Genomic DNA, 17,687 nt, shown 5'->3' on the forward strand with positions numbered 1-17,687 from the left:
TAGGAGAAGAATGCGCTGATATGAGGAGATTTGAAAATATGTAATAAGGAGGGGAAAGCTTGCATTTTTTTTCTTTTCCCTACCTCTGCCTAGAACAATTTCAAACAAGAGTGTGCTAGCCCTTGTACTCTCTGTACTTACTCTCTGTACAAGTCTGCATGTGTACAGGGAGTAAGTAAATGCCTCTCTTCTGGTATTGCAATGAAAATGTGGGCACTTCTTCTTATATCATAATTGAAATGTGAATATTTAAACAAAAATTATTTTGGTCATTTGTTTGGAATATAGCTCAGAAAAAGTATGGGATATGGAACAAAGTGGTATTTTTTCCTTTCCTGATAAAATTTGATTTGGTGCACCTGTCTGATGTGAATATTTCTTGGTCATCTAAGCTGGTCTTTAATTCTGCCAACATCTCAGTTCAAATATCACTTCAGTGATTTAAGGAAAGGAGACGGCAGGTATGAGAATGAGGAAAAAATGAGAGAGAAGGATGAAGAGGAAGAAAGAGAGAAGGAGTTGAAGAAGATGGCAGGGATGAATTAGAGACACACACTTCAAAAAAAGATTGTAGCCCCATAGTGAGGTACACAAGAAGTGCTTTTATTGTAGTCTGATTTATCTTGTTATCTGTGCTTGGAGGAGAACATACCCAGCCATAGGGTCAAGTCAAAATGTTTGTCCAGTGAAGAATTAGGGAGTGGGAGGCGTGGAAAGCAGAGCTGTAGTGGCCATATATTCTACACAGACCCAGCTTGGCTGGCCATAACCCTGCAAGGCAAATGGGCACAAACTGTGTGGTGCATGTGTCTCTGTCTTCCCTGAATCTGTCCTGCAGCAGCTCCAGATGTATTTCATTGTTTAATCATCTTCAACAAAGTCATCCATCGCCATATTAAAACTTTCCTCCAAGCATCATAGGAGCTAAGCAGCCATTATACTGATGAGATTATTAGGATTTTATATGTGTCTGACAGTGTGGCTTTCATCAAACCACAGATCTACTGCTTTGGCAGGAGATTTTTTTATTATTTTTATGTATGAAGCACAGCAGGACTTTTGCACAGCTAAATGTTTATTTTAAAAAAGGAATGTGGTGGTAGAGATCTGTAGTCATATATCCATAGAGGCACTGGGGTAGTCAAGAAAATTGATTGGATTTTTTTGTTGGTGATTTGATTTTTTTGATTAGTTATTACCTTTGGTCATAATAGATTTATCATGACCTTAAAAGTAATTGTGAACAACACAGGAACTTACAAAAAGATTGAGTGATTTCACTTCTGAGTTGTTTTTTTCTGGGTGAGCAGACATGATGCTTTTCCTTGTTGGCAAAAGTTTTCCACTATGCATGTTGTAAGATACTATTTCATCTTTTGCAAGTATAAAAATCACAAGGAAATTGTTTTGTGTTTTTTAAGAGAGTGTAGCAAAGAGGAGAAAGTCTCCCTTTGTTCTGAGGTCAGTATCATATCCAAATTCTGGGTTAGATACTTTAGGGATTCACAGATTTTTTCAGTGTCTAGGGGAAGCGTCCTGAGCATGAAAAACTCAGAACAGGCACCCAAGGGCATCACATCCAGTATGAATCCATTATATCCTTATGCTATGTTGTTTGAGGGAAGCCCATGATGCCCAATTCTGCTTGTAGCCATCAAAGCTGGCATTGGCTGGATAAAGGTATTTCAGGTTTTGTGACTCATTTCCTTTTTGTTCCTCTTTCCTTTTAAGGGCATGCCATCCATTTCAAACAAGTTCTGAAATCAGCATTTCTGATGTCTGGTGGCATCTGTAGCTCATGTGACTTTTTTGGCAATAGTAATGAATTCATTGCTTGCATAAAATTACTCCCTCTTAGCTGCTTTTGGGTGGTTTTATGTTTACTTGCATAACTCAGAAAGGATTTCGAGCACAGATTTCGTGACCAGATCAAGCAATGTATTTCAGCATCGCAAGGCCTCCTTCCTCACATCACATTGTCAGAAGTCTCTTGCTTCGAAAAGCTTCTAGTCTTTGGGAGGCTTTCACTACATTTTCAATTGGTTTGTATTGGCAATAGCACTACAGTTTCTAAATCCATGAGCATTTGTATGAAGAATAAAAAGTAAATCCCTGCTTTAACCAATATACTGTCTAAATGCACATTTCTTATAAGGAGTATGTTGTTATTTTCATTAATACGGTTCTTAATGTCATAGTTCCCACACTATCATTACTTAAAATATCACTTGCCTATCCTATGCACAGGGTTGTTTTCTCAGTCTGGCATGTCATCTTCTATAGCCACAAAACATAGAAGATTTGGATAACCCTAAAGGATGTGTATCAAGTATGGAGGGGAAAAAATCCAATCATTTTTATTACTCATGACCGAAACAGTTCCGTACATTACACTGATAATCCTGTGCCAGCGTAAATTTTGAAAGTATTGAAAAAATAGAGAGTGGTGTCAATCATTGATCTTGAAGCTTGGCCAGTGAAGGAAGCAAGAAACCTTCAGGACTCCTTTAAAAGTAATTTTTATTCATAAACATGCTTGTTCCAGGTTAATAAGCTTGTTTGTTTAACCCTGACTTCAGTTTCTTTAATTGCTTTTATTAAACCACAAAGAAGGTGTACATGTCTAAGTAAATGGGGAACTTTCCACTTCCACGCTCAAACCATTTATTATGAATAAATGTACTCAGGTGTTTATTAGTGCTATCAATACTGCCATGTTGCCCAGTTCCTTTGGAAAAAAAAAAGTATCAGATATCCTCATTCTTGGATAAGGACGTATATCTGAATGAAGGTGTAGTGTTTCTCAGGTAGTTTTCTTGGGTTGGTATCATTTTAATTGCCAACTTTCAAACTGACTGGTTTGGACCATAGCCAGGTTACATTTGGGTCTGTCCTAGGGTCTTTGCCTATTTATAGTGTTTTCAGAATAGACAGTGCAGGAGTTGATTTATGCGCACTCTTAAATTGTTTCCTATGGGCTTCTGCTGTTTGCAGTTGTGCAGAACAGCAGAATGCAAATTGCCATTGCAACAATTTTACAGACTTTATTTAGCAAAACTGCAAAGAAGGCGTGCCTAGTCCTGGATATAGATATTTAGATACAGCAGCTGAGCTTTTTGGGTTACCCAGTCAGATTTGACTGTGTTGCACAGTTGTGATCTTAACAGACTGAAGCACTGTGCTCTAACCTTACTTATGGAGAAAAGGAAACAAACAAATAAACAAAACAGAAAATCCAAAGAAGAAAATAACAAGACACTTCAGCAGGATCCTGATCTAGGACAAGGTCTTTTGTTGCTACCTGTAATAAACACCAACAGTTGAATTTCACCACAGGAAAAAAAACATTAAGTGACCCACATATCCATATTGTATGTGTTTTACAGTAAAGACAGAGTTTTGTTATTTTGCATTTTTTAATAACAGAAGAGCATCTATGAGGTGAGAAAGCAAATGGTCTTTCTTCTGAACAACTCACATCTTAAATAAATAATTGTGCAAGCATGAAGAGAATGGGAGAAAGAAGAGAGTGAGTTTATACACACATTGTCATGGTGTGTGAAGATGCTTTATAACACAGTAGTTCTCAGTGCTGAGTGTTCAAGGTGTTGAACTATTCAGATATCTTTTCCCCTCTGCAGCCTGTGAGTTTAACTCTCTACTGCACTATTGACCTCTGTGTCAACAGATGACTTGGACCCTGTCTGAGCACAGGAAATTTTCCACAGCAGTCCTGTGTCTCGCAAGCTGTCATATGGATGGCTTGGAAAGGTTTGACTGAGGAGAGCTCTCTCCGCACTTCCTTTGATCAAGGTTTCATGTTACCTGCAGTACTACTTAGTCTTCTCCAAGATCCTTAGACCTCTCTGTTTTTCATATCTTTGGCCAGCAGTTTTCTGCACTTTTCAAGTTCCTGCTCACCCACAAAGGGGTAGGAACACCTTCCCCCCTCAGCTCTTCACATGTGGATTGGTGCTACTTCCTCTTCTGGTTTGCAGGTGTCCCAGCAAACAAAACAGAGTTACACCTTAGTCTCAGTAGCTCATGTAGCATCAAACAACTGGCAGCGGAGAAACCAAGAGATTACATGATGTGACTGCACAGGGAGTTTGCTGGTATGGCTGGAGCTGAAGGAATGAGTGTTGCAGTGCCTCAGGAAGCCGAGCCAGCCAGCAGTTCTTGCCAAGGGGCCTCTGTGGCATCAGGAAGCTGCTTTCACATAGAGCAGGGTAGAAGCAAATCATCTCTAAACTACCTTGTGGTTTAAAGGATATACATTAGTATGTGGCAGTGTCATAGTCAGGTGTGCCCAGACAAGGTCGGGAAAACTGATAAGCAGTGGAAATCAGAACAAAAGCAGCCGCAGAGTTGGAGCATCAGAGTTGTCATTCATTATCTCTTCAAGTCATCTTTGGATTACTGATAATTAGAGGATATGTTGACTCATTTGCTTGTGCTGTGAAGCTTACATTTATTTGAAAAGGAAATAAAGTTACCTCTGAGAGAGGTGGTGCTGTCTGCTCTCAGCTGGGGATTGCCACTGTGAGAATCATGTACCCAGGCATTGCACATCTGTTTTTTGCTGTAGGTTTAATGTGATTTTAAATAAATGGGAAAATTGAAAGGCATGAGACAAAGAGGAAAGTTAAGAGGAAAACTGGATGTCATTTAACTTAAAAAAAACCCCAAACTGTTAGAAAATGCGAGTCTTTGATGTCTTGGTTGCTTAGATCACATAGTATTAAAAATGAGATTAAAAACAAGATTAAAAACATGCTCATTTTATACATCATATCTCCACCATTGCAAGTACTTTCAAGTTGCAGACAGTTAAGGAGTTTTTAATGATAATGATCTAATTATTTTTAAGACTTGTTTGTAAATACATCATGTTGATATTTTAAGGGTTTAAAATAATGATTTCAGTTTTACAACTTGGTAAAAACTATTGTAAGAAATAGTCATGCCATATGAAACTCCATTGGTCAGGCACCCTTAAATCATACCCTGTTCCTGGTATATTACAAAACATAAATCAAAATTAGAAGCCTGTGAGTAATTATTTCTTTACTTGCTTTTTTTTTGGAATGGCCATTATTATGTTCAAGCCCCAGATGGAGGTGGTGGCTGAGGTGTTTTCAACAGCAGTAAATAGTTTGAGTCTTTCAGAGGTGACAATCCACAAACTGGTGTTTTCCTATACAGTATGCTGTCACACTTGCACAATTCTTTGTTTTCCTTAATTTTATTATTAGATTTTTAAAATACTTCCTTAAAAGTGGAGGAGAGAATTAAAATTGATATAATATAATTAGTGGATGATGAACACAGACAATTCTAATTCTATTTTGGGGATGGCAGTGATTCTGGACAAGTGATATTACAGATATCGCCTCTGTAATAATTGCCCATAATTACATGCCTAATAGTAAAAATACTCTGAAGTAGTTTATCCCTGTTTTTGAGCTTTGTGGAGAATCCAGCTCTATGCATTGTGGAGATCAGACTCCACTGCTGCCCTTGGCTTTCTGGAACAACAGCCAGTTCTGAGCCTTGATCAGACCTTTAAGTTACATTCTTGAACCAGCTCCTCCAAACAGTTGCAGTTTCTTCTTTAGGCAAAGATTCAAGAGAAGTGGCTTATGACTAAAGAGTTCATCTGAATTTTCCTCCTGTTTCTTGTGTGCTGTTGTCTTTTGTTCCAGCACAGCACTGTCAAAACAGAGGCACCTATCAGAATGTGGATGAGAGAGGAGTGTGCTAGCTGTGTGGAGAAAGAAATCTGTGCTTGTGTGCTCATTTATTTTATTTGGTAAGGGAGACTGAGCTCTGTTTTCGTGTATTTTGGATAGCATTATCTTGATACTGAAAAACAAACAATGGTTCACAATTAAGCCTATAGTTTCAAGTTTCATCTTGCAGAACAAAGACTTTGCCAGTCTTTTTGTGCTTTCCTTTGCTCTGAGTTTGAACCAAAGCTGTTTGCTTCCAGGATCAAGTATTCATCTTGCAGTGTGGGCAGGTGAACACTGGCAGAGCTGAGCTCTCTTCAGTAACAGTTTAAATGAATCATGCTGAGCCAGTGGCCTCAACACACTTCTCACAGAGTCTGGTGTTCCTCTTCTGGAGCCAGTTAACAGGCAGCTAGAGTATGTCTTTATCCCTGCAACCTGTATGCTGCTTTAGTGTTAGAAAAAAAAAAAATTGTTTCTAAAGCAGCATGGTACAGGAAATATTTCTTACCAAAGAAGAAAATATTGTCACTGACAGGCTCGTATTTGCTGCTATATTTGAATATTTTAACCAAATACATGTGGGTTTTTTCCTCTCATTTATAATACTAAGTAGAATACTATCTTTCATTTTACACCTTACACAATGCATACAGATGGTGTAGTACATAATAATTGTATATACAGTACATTCTACAGTAATGTACTATTTAATACACACAGTATATAGTTAGTTATGTGTGTGTGTGTGTGTATACACAGGTGTATGTGTGCACAGACATATTCTTTATTTTGAAAACCCTACTCCTGCAGGGGTAGTGGGTTTAGGTGTAATTACAACATCTCATTGACCAGGAGAGAGTGTAAGTTGTGTATAAAATCATCTACTTGTAATAAGTTAATAGAGGATCACAGCTTAGTTCCATTAGTAAATGTCCCTTGGTACATATTCTGTAATTGCTTTAATTGGTCTCTCTCCTAGCTCCCCTGAGCAGACAATGCCACTGAAAGGCTGCCATAATACATGGAAAATATAATTCAGTCCATGCTTCTAATAGAGCAGGTGTCTCCCCCAATCTGTTTTAGTCATTGAGTTTCACTGAGAAATTTCAGCTTTTTACAGCCTAGGGTGATAAATTTTGGGGTTTTCTATTGAATTGTACCTGTCTGTGGATTCTGATTTGGCCCTGATGACAGCCTCTCAGTGGTAGCCGGGGAGTAATAAATACGTTCTTATTGATGGCTTATGTATACGTATATATATGTACATATATACATATATATATGTATATGTACATATATAGAGAGAGCATATGCTCTTTCTATATATATAGCATATGCTATATATATAAGCATAAATCTATAAGCATATGCTTGCTAGAGACAACCTTACTTAAATTAATTATAAGGAAAAAGTTTAATACAAGTGTCTGCTGGTAACATTGAAATACCACAGGAGAACAAAGTGATTTCTGTGACTGATTGGTAAGAAAGGATGGAAATTAATTTCAAAAACCCTGGGCTCCATACATATACTTTGTTGGTCCTGTCTGGAGATTTTTCCTTGCAGGAGCTGTCTCCAGCTGCTACTTTGTTCTCCTATTTGCTGGTCCAGTAGATAGTGAGTCAGGTTTTCTTTTGGCAGGGGAGTTTGCAGCGGTGTTAATCGGTAACAGTCATTGTGCTCTTAGAGATGTGGAGGTGACATGAATTGCTGGTTTCTTCAAGAGAACAGTGGAAGCACTGTTCATTAATAGGAACTTCTCACAAATTCAGAAAGGAGTATACTCCCCAATAAATATTTGTCCAGCTGTGTAGATTTCCCTGTTTTCTTTGCCTGCAAGTGCACTAATTGATTATCACACCAAAAAGACATTTTGAGCTGTTAGTGCTGTGAGGATTTTGAGTCCGTGTATTAACAACATGATTAATATATGGTTAATTTGTGTTGCATGTTCTAAATTACTGGTGTTCTGGACATGTTAGATCACCAAAAGCCCTAGCACTGTGTGTGCTAACATGGGGACTGGACTGGGTCGGCTAGGTAGGATGAACCACAAACAAAGTAATTTGTGGTATAGCGGGATTTTGAGAAGGATTTTTTGTCATTGGTTAGCTGGAAGAAGAACTCATCAAAGATGTGGAGAAACTTGTTTTGGAGCTCCTTTTTGTTATTAGATAAGTTGAGTTAACTTTCCTTGACCCACAGGTTCATGAGCCTTCAAATGCTGATGATAGTTTTTGACCTCTGTTACTGTAAGCTCCAGCTGTTTGCTTCTGTTGTGGTTTAACCCCAGCTGGTAGTGAGTAAGTACCATGCAGCTGCTCACTGACTTCCCTCCCTGCCCCCCAGTGGGATGGGGAGGAGAATCAGAAAATAGGTAAAACCTATAGGTTGAGATTAAAACAGTTTAATAACTGAAATAAAGTAAAACAATAAGAATAAATAATAATAGTAATGAAAAGCAATATCTCAGATCTTTTCAGATATTAAATATGGGGCCAACATACATCTGTGCTCTGGGATTGTTCAGTACAACATGTCCCACAGGAGTCTTCGACAAGTTCTTTGACAGCCAAAAATCTATGGTATATCTGTGTAAATTCCCAAAGTGATATCAGTATTCTTATTCAATAGTATCTCACCTTAATTCAAAGTATTGTCAGAAGCTGAAATTGCACTTTGGATACAGATCTGTGCAACTTAAGAATATTCCATGAACTTATGCCCTGTGAAGAGCTGAAACTTGGATCTTCTGTAGTGTGACTAAGTAGTGTCCCACATGTTTGGAAAACTTTCTTGAGAATGTAGCCATGCAATAATATGTGACATACTTCAAGCTGCTTTTTTTCTTTTTTACTTTATGGCAGAAAATCTTTCTTTTTGAGCCAAGTCCCTAGCTGTCAGTAGGAGAGCATGAGACTGAAGGACACTGGCTCTCAGTACAACTTTTTTTTTTTTTTTCCATTGCAAGGAATTCCATTTTGTCTGTTGTTGTGAGAGCATGATCAGCACAGAGCAGCAATTTGAGGAGTTACAAGCTGGGACATTGTGGAGACCAAAGAGTGCCAGCTGGGCCTGAGGAGCAGAGTGATCCCTGGTTGTGTTTTCCTGAAAGTGCTTGGACAAGTTCCATGTTGAGAGCAAGATGGACAAAATTCATACATCCAAGAGCAGTCCTTGGGGCACTTTTTAAGTTTGCTCTCCAGCTGTGTTTAATTACACCTCTAGCTGGGTAAAATTTCCCACAAGTTTTAAAAGTCCCTGGCCCGTACCTGGACTCAAGCAGCTTAAGGTATGTGACACTGTTTCAGACTTCCTACTGTTTGTCTTCTAATCATTAAAATAATCTTTCTCTTTTAATCCTTCAAACAAACATATTTTCAAAAGCCTTTTTTTGTTTGTTTATAGTCAGCTGCTAAAGTATTTTGGTATCTGTGCCTTCTTGCATCAGCTATTGAGGGAGCAGGAGCTGAGAAACAAATGCTAGTCCAGCATGTCCACTGATGAGTTCTGAATGATGACTGCTTTTCCACTAAACTCTTGTCTCTGTAGAATTAATATAATTTCTGCAGGCAGTGTAAAGTTCCAGTGGGGGGAGGGGAGTAATTTTTGGGGAAGTTTCTTTAAAAAATCAAAAGGTACATGTTTGGAAGGTTTGCAGAATATTATTCAAATAATAAAACCAGAGCCTCAGGGGTTTACTATTTCGACACATACGTGCTAGTGAGACAAATATCTCAGATGAGAATTATCAGCTGTAGATGGTAGAAGAATTATCTGAAAATCCTGTCTGCAGCTGCTGAGGACAGAGCTGAGGTTAGTCAGCCTGCAAGCCATGCTTGTTTCTGTGTGTGTTCCGAATTTTCCAAATGCTTCCCCACCACTAGGATGCTCAGTGCTTATCCTGCGCTGTTCTGGGCTGTGCAGAAAGATCATAGGGTGCAGAGCTGGTCTGTTGTTTAGTCTCTGTGTCATCAACCACCCCTTTACCCTGGGGAAGCTCTCTGAGGCCCCTGCATGTTTCCCTGCTGTAGTTCAGCTTCCTCTAGCTGTTCAATGCTTTAGTGATTCCTCTAGCTGTTTGTCTGCCATGAGTTCCACTCTGGCTCTTCCCTTTCCGGAGTGCTGGTCGCTGGGAAGGACTGGAGGACATTCTTGGCACATAGGGGTCTCTGAAGAGCTTGCAGGCTGGGTCTGGTGCAGATGCATGTTTGAGTAAATTTCAGAAGATGTTCCAGAAATGCTTTTTATCACAGACTTGGCCATCATGTGTCTTACCCTGATCCATTTCAAAGGCTCATCCAGTCGTTCTCCCCACGTTCTAATACAAAAAAGTCTCTCTGCATGAGACATTTCCCGCTGTGTCAGGCTGTGTGTCTGTGCCACACTCCCTGTACTAGTTAGGCATCACTGCACCTAGCAGGTTTATCTCCCTCAGGCTGGACACAGCTTTGCTTCATTTCCATTTGCAAAGGTGTTGGCTATATGCTGAAACATTAGTCTTGCCTTAAAAAAAATGCTTTAATTATTGCCCCTTATCTTATATTTAACTACTTTACAGCAAAGTAGCACCGGTCTGCACTGTCAGCAAGGCCCTGTCAATACAAGTCATTCAAGCTTATACTTTCAAGCCCATGGAGCTAATCTGGTGTATAACAGCCATGGATCTGGCTCATTTTTCACATGCTGTGACCACCACTAAACATATTCATCGAAACCTTTGCTTTGCCACAGAGTTTCCTCGTGACCTTGAAAAAGAGATTTTAGAACTTTCTTATGTTTAAAATTATGAGAATGAAAATCTCTCTTGCCTCTCTTGCCATGTTTTTTTCTTGCTTGAATGTGAATTACAGCAGAACAAGTTTTATTATACAGTAGTGCATTGTATCATGATTAAGGTCTCAGATGGAGCATTAAATATTACTATTCTACATAATTTTTATTTAGGCAATTGTTCTTGCTCTTCAGTTGCCTTCCATGCTCCTCCTCTGTTTATGTGTGTGTGCATAGGTGCTTCATTTCATATTGCAGAGACAGGTAATACTAAATTTCATAGAAATTTGAGTGTATGTATCTGTGTGTGTGCCACCCGAACACAGAATCAACAGAAGTTATGTGCATTATCTAAGACTAATCTATTTATTGAACAGATGTTGGGAGGAAGGAGAGTGGTCTTTCTTCAGAATGGCACTTTTAATTGTGACTCCAATATATTCTTAATTTACAAAGCCTTGGTAGAATTTTATTGACTTGGTATATTCTTGGAAAATGAAAGTTTCAAATGCATATGGAAATTATCATAACAAGCACCAGTGTGTGTTCCTATTTTAAATTTATCAGGTTTCGAATTATCTTAGCCATATATAATATTTTAGTGAAGAAATTTTCATGGTGTGAGTTGGAGAAGCCGGTTTATTCTATTCTCCACTTCTTCCCAAGCTCTTTAAAAGAAACACCTTCCCTTCACTTGTCCTGGGTCTTATTTGGCTGAATGTGTAGATTTGTTCTAATTGTGGCATTTCATTTGGTCTTTGGAAAGATCAGCACTGCCCACGCTGCACTAGGGGTCTGCAGGAGGACAGGCTGCTTTAGCCACATGGTGCTGGGGCTCTGACTGATCATATATTTTGATTTCTTATGTGCATTCAATCTGTATCAAAATAACCTTGAAGTATCTCTATTAGAAGATGACAGGTGTCTGTTTGTCCCCTCCTTGAAAGTTCACAGGCTGCTGTTAATGCACTGAAAGGTGCTTTGGAGTCTGCTTGGCCTGTGATTTCTGCAAATACCATTATTCTAAAAGCATGAATTAGGGAACATCCAAATAAATATATCTATAATATACTAAAAGCATAGGTTATAAGTGCCCAAGTGCCCATAATCATTCACTGTGTCTCATGGTTTCAATCTTTTTGGGAAAGGAGATTTGATTCTTCCTCAATTCACTGAACTACTCTGGAGTTAATAGTTTATTATGAGTGTGTGCACAGGTACATGAAGACAGCAGTTTCCAGCAATATGACACCAGTTTTGGGTTGGAATTGCATATGTAACTTTTTTTTTTCTTAAAACCTGTAGAGAATCTTTAGGTTTTGGATGGTTTAGAAAATTCTATCAAATGCAGAGGAAAAAAATGAGCAAACATGTGGATGGTCAGCAGCATTCCATGCCTAAATTAGCAGCTCAATCTATGTAATAACTGTAGGGCAAAAAGTCACACAGCAAGGGACTCCCACAACTGTGAAGCGACACAGCATATTGGTTGGAGAAAAAGAAACAATTTAAACTTTATTAAGGTATTCAGTATATTGCATATTGGGTAAATCTTTAAAAGAAAAGGCTACTGATTGAAAACAAATTATAAGAAGAAGCTCTGTATTACCCTAGTGCTATCAATTTAAGTCTATGACTAGCCTGTATTAGAAACATGGAAATTTTCAAGAACCTGAATCTGTAATTAAAAAAAAAAAAGAAAAAAAAACCCAAACAAAAAAACCCCAAACAAACAAAAAAAAAACCAACAAGAAGCAATTATTTTTCTAGATTTCTGCTGGGATCTTAATAAAGCTCTTTGTTTTCTGCTGGGAAAAAAAAAAAATACCCCTCTGAGAGATGCAAACTTAGAGCAGCTGTTCAAAAGCACCAAAGTGGTTGCAGTGTTTTTGATCTGCCTCTGCCTTGAATATACCTCAGGACGTTAGGGGCAGCCAAGATTTCAGGACCAGCTTTTTTTATCCATGTTCTGCAGGAGTTCAGGAGATACATGGGTGAATTCATGTAACATGCACTTCTATAAAGAAAGCTGTAGCATTCATGAGGAGAAAGCAAATCCCTCACCAGGGTATGGAATTCCTGAAGTGAATGTGCAGCTGGGAATACTTGTGGTGCCTGTCTGAGAGAATGTGATACTGTGCACCTTTCTGGTCAGGTCTGCTGTCTCTGCTTGAACAGGCAGCATAAAGTGGTGCTGCTACACAGCAGATGGGATCCTGCAGCTGTCCAGAAACCAGGAGGAGTTTGGGGCAAGAAAGGAAGCAAAGTAAATCTGACTGGAGCAGAAGGAGATAGAAAGACTAGAGGTGAAGACAGAAAGGTAAATTGAATGAGAACTGGGAGATCTTTGCTTAAGATAATTTTATCAACTTTAAACTTTGTTAAAAGGTAAGAAAATTGCTTACAGATTGTACTTGTGTGTCCATGGCAGGTGAGGGACTTAGATAGCAAGAAAAGTAGAGTGCTAAGGGTGATGCTGGGGACTGCAGCACATAAAGACTTGGCAGTGGGGTACATTTGAGAAAACTTGTTTAGATGTGATGTGCTCATGCCATGATAGCTGAAGGAAGAGAAAGTGCTTTTAAGTTTCATTTATATTGCATGACCTCTTTTGAAATATTTTTAGTGCCTTAGGCCTGATTTCCTTAACATGAAGTCTTGTACATTTCTTCATGGGAACCTTGCAGATTCTTTCATTTCCTTACTTTCTTTTTTTTCCACTAATTTTTTTTATCATTCCCTATTACTCTGTACTACAGTATGGCTAAGTTGCTCTCTTCTCCTAAGTCTATATGCTTAAATGCCCTGTACAGTCTTCCTACAATCCTTTCACACAGCTCACGTATGGAAATTGAACACAGAGCAGGACTGTACCTTAAGGGGGAAAAGTAAATGTGGCGAGGGTTGAATCTTTTCTTAATATCTTTCTCTAAACACTAAGCAAATGAATAAGAAAAAAAGGCATAGGAGTTCTGTCTGTGATGGAGTCAAATGTGGTCAAATATGGCTACGTAGGCTGGCCCTCACCTTTAGACATTTTTTCTCACTTTTTAACAGCCTGGAAGTGGAATCTGTCTTTTAACCAGAAACCTGTGTTAGAAATGATCTTTTAAAAGCAATGTCATCTGCAGGAAGAACCCATAACAAATTAGTTACTGGGGAAAAATAAGTGACTGAGTGCAGCTTTTAGGAGTTCCACTTTGAGCAGAAGTGAAAACTAATGAGGGGAAGTACCAAAAAGCAAAGTTTTTCTTCCTGTCTTCCATTATAGCTGCCATTTTATCCTATTTAAGAGTTTACAGCTGTATTCAGTCATTACTTGACAACATGCTTATTTTATTTTTATTATTATGAACAAATATGCCATAATTAGCTGAAATATCAATCTCATAATTACAGGTATAGAGATGTTTTATTGGATAAGGCGTTGTGCCCAGAGGAAAAAAAATTACCTAATGTGCCAAGAAGGCTTAAAATCTGAAATCTAAATGTATCCATCTGATTATTTAACCATGATGAGGATATTTTTACTTAGTTTCAGTATCCCTTGACAGTTCTGGTGTTTGCAGCACTAGCCAAAGATTAAGATGTATTTAACCATGGCTTTTATTGCTGGCATTTTGTAGAGATATTTGAAGGAGATCTGTTTGTGTGATTCCCTCATCTAATCTTGTGTTTGCTACTGTATTATTTTGCTTTGCTGCTAGATGTTTTTACCTGGAGCAGTGTTCCTAATACAGTTGAAATCAGCTGACAGTCATGCTTAAGGAAACAGACTCCTTGATGTATTCTATTCCTTGTTGTAATGTGCCTGCAATGATACATATTTTGTATTAAAGTTTCCATTCCCAAGTGTTTTAGTCTATTTTGAAGCATTTACATGGTCTTATTCACAGTGTTGTAGTCAAGATTTCCTGTAAAAACTTGTGGAATTTTGGGTTTTGGTTTGGTGACTTTTGGTGACTTTCCTCCTGTTCTGACCAATTTTCTTTCCTCTCTTGAAAGCCCATTCACAGCTTTTGTTCCACAAAGATTCATTACAGAATTCATTTTTATAGACATTAATACATGGATTTCAATTGCACATGCATAAATTATATATTCACTTGGAATACAGAATCAGAAAATAAATTACTAATGCAGTAATGGTTGCAGATTTTACAAGTACATATAGTGCTATTAATGGTTATGGTATCAAGTGCAAAGGGAGTAATTGCAAATTAAACCCTAGAGCAAGACAGGAATGAGCATCACCTTGCAAAAGGGAATGAATTAGAAGATCTGCTGGTTTCTTCCACTAGCCCTTTGCTAGGACATCAGTTCTTCTGCAGGAAGCATCTCCTTTCCATGTCTCCTAATCTCACATTTTGCAGCATTCCCATCTACTCTGTAATTAAGAGCTTCTCATTTTAATTTAGTTATGTCTTCTAGGGAGGTTCTTGAAAATAATAACTTCTACTCGACACAAACTTCTCAAGTCTTCTTTACACTTATGATGTGTATGCAGCAGGTGAGCAGTGATCATTTTTATCACCAGAGAATAGAACAATATCCCCAAAACAGATTGAGTAGCTATCACTGTAATTATACACCAAGTCTTTAATTGTTGGTTGTAGGACATTCTGGAATAATAACTTCATTAGAAAAGTAAAATCTAATTTTTAGTTTTACCACTTTTGTATTATTTTATTACTCTTTTTCTAGTGCACTAATCTGAGTTTCAAAAAAAATCAGTTCAGAATGCCTTGGGAAAAATTTACAGTTTCATAATGCTTTGGTTTTGCCTAGGAAAAAACAAACATAGCTTTCAGATAAACATAAAAGCACCAGCTGTTTTCCTCCAGAACTTTTATTTCCATAATAATTGCCTTTGGAGGTAATTTTACAAGAAGAAGCATATAATATGTGGAAATATTTAAGAATAGGTTTACAATAATTCTATTACTGTAAATACAAAGACTGGTTTTCATGCCTTGGTAACTGCAGAGGTCTTACATGTTAGGGAAAAAAAAAGGAAAAGAAAGTTCTAGGAAGCAGCCCAGCTTCCCACTGCCAACTTGGCCATCTTGGGGGCCATTTCTGGAATCCAGTTTTATTTTTTTCAGAGTTTTCTGGGCTATTAATTTAATGAAAGTCCTGATCCGATTTCTTATTTTTCCCTGAGCGTCTTTGCAGGAGCTTGATGGGTACTTCTGTGAACAGGAGCCCCAGTAATACTAGTAGTGCTTGCCACCTCTTGGGCTTAGTGCCTCGACTAAGTGGTTGGGCATTTAAATTGTTCGGTTCCTCCCTGGGAATGTCTTGTCTCTCCTTAGAAGAGCAGACATCTTTGCAATCTGCATTATATGAATTTCACAATTCATTATATGAATTCTTAGATTTTGAGTTTGCATTGGCTAAAACCAGAGGGCTCTACGTGAGCCCTGGCGTTATTTGAAGGTGTCTGTATCCTGCTGTGTGACAGGGATTAGCTGTTGAATCTGCCTAGCCAAAATAGCCCACCCAGTGATGTTAGTGCTGGTGGCTGAATATGCAGACTCGATCCGTTGATACCCCTTAACAAGTCCATGGGAATGTTGAAGGGAGCATTGAGCTTATCATCCTCACTGTGTTTCTTTCACTAGTCCCTGGCCTAGCTGGCATATGTCCAGGAAGCCAGAGATCTGTCTGCTCCAAGGGGGTTTTGCTCTCTGCTGGGCTCTGCCCAATTTCTCACACCTGCGTAATAGAAAGAGCCTGTGCTAACAACATCATGGGTGAAGAGCACTGCACTATCAAATGGTGCTCTTGGCTTTGCAGCACGTGGGAAAATAAATGCTGTTTAAGACTCTAAAAGTGAAGAAGTTGCGTGATGTTACATGGAAGATTTTCTTTTTGGGTTGTGTGTGTCCTTTCATGTGTGCCCCTGTGAGTGACATAAAATTTCTGTGCTGCTGCACTTTTCTTGGATGAATGATTTGTATAACCCACAGAGGCAATCCTTACATTTAACAAAGATGGTTCTCATATCTTTTATGATTCATGTCTCTCACTTCAAACCATCTGTCTTTCCATCTCAACAAAAAAAAAAATGATTCTTTAAAATAATTTTGCCAGTCACTCTGCCTGTTTTCTTCCTTTTTCCTTCCTGCTTGAAATCACACTGATTTGGTTTCTTCCAACACCAGTGCCTTCCTAATCTCTTGCTTTTGCAGTGAATCATCCTTCCATCTTCTGGTTTCCCGCTCTTCCTACTCCAAAGCATCCCTGTTAGCTAGTTTTTGATTCCTGAGTTGTGTGAGAGTGATGCAAATGGAAATAAGAGGAAATTAACTTCAGGTAGTGATGGATTTTCATGTTACATGTTAATATATTTAGATTTGCATCATACCTGGTTGTATTTCTTAGAAGCTGGCTTTAGATTTGGACCTGAGAGGAGTGTGTGAATTCTCCTCAGGAATTCTCCTTTCTCAAATTTTCAGCTCTGACTTGTTGACAGTTTCTAATCAACAGAATAACTGATATTTGACACACCCCTTCCTATGCTATTTCTTCCATCCAAATGATGTTGTTTTAGCATCTCACTCAGTTTTCTGTACAAGACCTTGACAAGATAAGGGAGTGATCCAAGGAGGCCATGTGAGAAATGGGCTGAAATGTGAGGAGGATGCCTGTGTGCTGGTGCAGAGCAGACTAGTGAGCAGCTGGGGCAGCACCTGTCTGCAGGATGTACAAGGACCTGTCCCCAGAAGTGCCTCTTCCTTTCCTTCTGTATATGGAGTCGGTGGGTGGCTGGCTTAGACCAGATCCCTCGTTTTTAGGTGACAAAGCTGGGTGCCTATCCCCAAAACTGTGTCTGGCTAGAAGCAGTGTGCTGGAACAGGGATTGATGCCAGACTTTTGCCAGACTGCATCCTGGCCTGCCATGGGAGCAGAGCTGCTCAGGGAACCCTGCTTGGGGCAGAAAAGAGCATGCTTTCACAGAGGCATTTTCCTCTGGTTTTAAATTCAGCTTCCTCCACAGGTACAAAATGCAGTCTTTCCAAAGCAAGCTGTGTCAGGGCTATGTTTCATAACCACCAGGGGAAAATCGTTAAAGGGGATAAAAAGCTGGAATTATTGATTGAGTAGCACAGAGCGCAGAGCATAACCACTCTTTTGCTCCTAAAAATACTGTGCTTTTTCTCAATTGTGGAGTA

General features: G+C 38.7%; 1 protein-coding gene across 2 annotated transcripts in view; it reads left to right on the forward strand.

Annotated features, from left to right (window-relative positions):
* Window positions 1-17,687, forward strand: part of VWC2 (von Willebrand factor C domain containing 2) — a 54,121-nt gene that overhangs the window by 24,636 nt on the left and 11,798 nt on the right. The window lies entirely within an intron of this gene.

This window comes from Taeniopygia guttata, chromosome 2, assembly GCF_048771995.1.
Source record: "Taeniopygia guttata chromosome 2, bTaeGut7.mat, whole genome shotgun sequence".
Taxonomy (NCBI): Eukaryota; Metazoa; Chordata; class Aves; order Passeriformes; family Estrildidae; genus Taeniopygia; species Taeniopygia guttata.